We start from the raw sequence: 2,226 nt of genomic DNA, 5'->3' as shown, positions 1-2,226 counted from the left end.
GTGCCCGGCTCATAATAAGAGCTCAGCAAGTGTTAGCTATAATTGTTATTATTAATTATCATCTTCATTTTAACTATTGTCACTTTTTTTCCCCACAATCTGGGAGAAATGGCCTGAAACAAGTGTAGGCCTCTTTTCAAAAATCCCACTTCCTGTCTAAGAACTTCAGAGAGCCGCCACCCCCTCAGCACAGATGCATGTGGATGCTATGCTAGGACAGCCGTCTCAGAGTATAGTGCAAAGAAACCAAATTCTCAGATGTTAGTTGCAGGGGTCTGGGGAGATGATTACAGGCTCACATGCATGCTGTCTATAAATTCCTCTGTTCCTCTCCCTCACTCCTCACATCCAGTCCATCCCAAATCCTGCTTGGTCTACCTCCAAAATAAATCCTTGCCAGCTGTGGTGGCTCACGCCTATAATCCCAGTACTTTGAGAGGCTGAGGCCAGCACTTTGGGAGGATCACTTGAGATCAGGAGTTCAAGAGCAGCCTGGGTAACATAGTGAGACCCCATCTTTACAAATAAAAATAAATTAATAAAATTAAAAAAATAAAGTACAAAATAAATCCCGACTGCATCCATTTCTCCCCATCTTCACTGCTTCACCCCTGCTCAGTCAGAGCTACCATCATCTCTCACCTGAACTGCTGCAAGATCCCACCTGTCTGTTTCCCTGATTTCAACTCTTATCTGCACCCCGCAATGTGCTTTGCATGCCTCATGTGCAGGGGTACTTTTAAAACTGTGACTATAGAAGCAGTGTCACTCCCCCACTTAACCACCCTACCCACCACCCCACCACCACTGCCAGTGGCTTTCCATTGCACTTCAGATAAAAGCTCAAGTTCTCAGCGGCCTTAAAAGCCCCTGTGTAGCTGAGCCCCTGCCCACCTCTCCACAGGCTCGTCGGAGCCACACTCTTCCCTGTCGACTACACTCCAGCCTTACTGGCTTCCTCTCTGTTCTTCAAACATGCTTTCTTCCTCTTTCAAAGGGCCAACTCCTTTTCAAGTCTGAGGGTCAATGGTATTTCTTCAGAGAGGCCCTCCCTGGCTGTCCTATCTAAATACTTCCCCAACCCACCCCCTTTGCTCTCTTGCACAGCATCAAGTTCATTGGTTTCATAGTGTTGGTTTCTGTAATGAGATATTGATTTGTTTGTTAGTTTGTTTGGTTTCTTTTGTCTCCACCACCATGCTTCATCAATGTGAAGACAGAGGCCTTACACAAACAATGAAGAACTGAGGGGTATGAGTAATTTGATCACTAGGATTTGAGATCTGGGAGGAAGGAAGAGGGAGGAAGGAGGCAGGGGGAGAAATTCAAAGATTTTTTTTTTTTTAGACGGATTCTTGCTCTGTCACCCAGGCTGGAGTGCAGTGGCACAATTTCAGATCCACTGCAACCTCCACCTTCTGGGTTCAAATGATTCTTCTGCCTCAGCCTCCCCAGTAGCTGGGATTACAGATGCATGCCCCCACACCCAGCTAATTTTTTTTGTATTTTTAGTAGAGATGGGGTTTCATCATGTTGGCCAGATTGGTCTCGAACTCCTGACCTCAGGTGACCTCGGCCTTTCAAAGTGTTTAGAGTACAGGCTTGAGCCCCCACAGCCAGCTGAAATCCATACTTTTTTTTTTTTTTTTTTTTTTTGAGACAGAGTCTCGCTCTGTTGCCAGGCTGGAGCACAGTGGCATGATCCAGTTTTAAAGAATTGGATTCCAGCGGGGCGCGGTGACTCACGCCTGTAATCCCAGCACTTTGGGAGGCCGAGACGGGTGGATCACAAGGTCAGGAGTTCAAGACCAGCTTGGACAATATGGTGAAACCCCATCTCTACTAAAAAATACAAAAATTAACTGGGCATGGTGGCATGCGCCTATAGTCTCAGCTACTTGGGAGGCTGAGGCAGGAGAATCGCTAGAACCCAGGAGGCAGATGTTGCAGTGAGCCGAGATCATGCCACTGCACTCCAGCCTGGGCGACAGAGCGAGATTCTGTCAAAAAAAAAAAAAGAAAAGAAAAGAATTGGATTCCAAGGTGGCAGAGTAAAGACATTTCCATTTGCTGCTCTTCTCAAAATATAAATAAGTAAAATTCCAAAACAATGAAAACAAGAAATTAACACAAAATTAGAAATTCAATGAAACTAAAATATCTGAAACCCCTTCCCCAAATGTAGGAAGAACTAAAACTGATGGAGAAATGATAACTGATTCAAAA

The sequence above is a fragment of the Pan paniscus genome, chromosome 17, assembly GCF_029289425.2.
Source record: "Pan paniscus chromosome 17, NHGRI_mPanPan1-v2.0_pri, whole genome shotgun sequence".
NCBI classification, from domain to species: Eukaryota; Metazoa; Chordata; class Mammalia; order Primates; family Hominidae; genus Pan; species Pan paniscus.
This window is presented reverse-complemented; position numbering follows the sequence as displayed.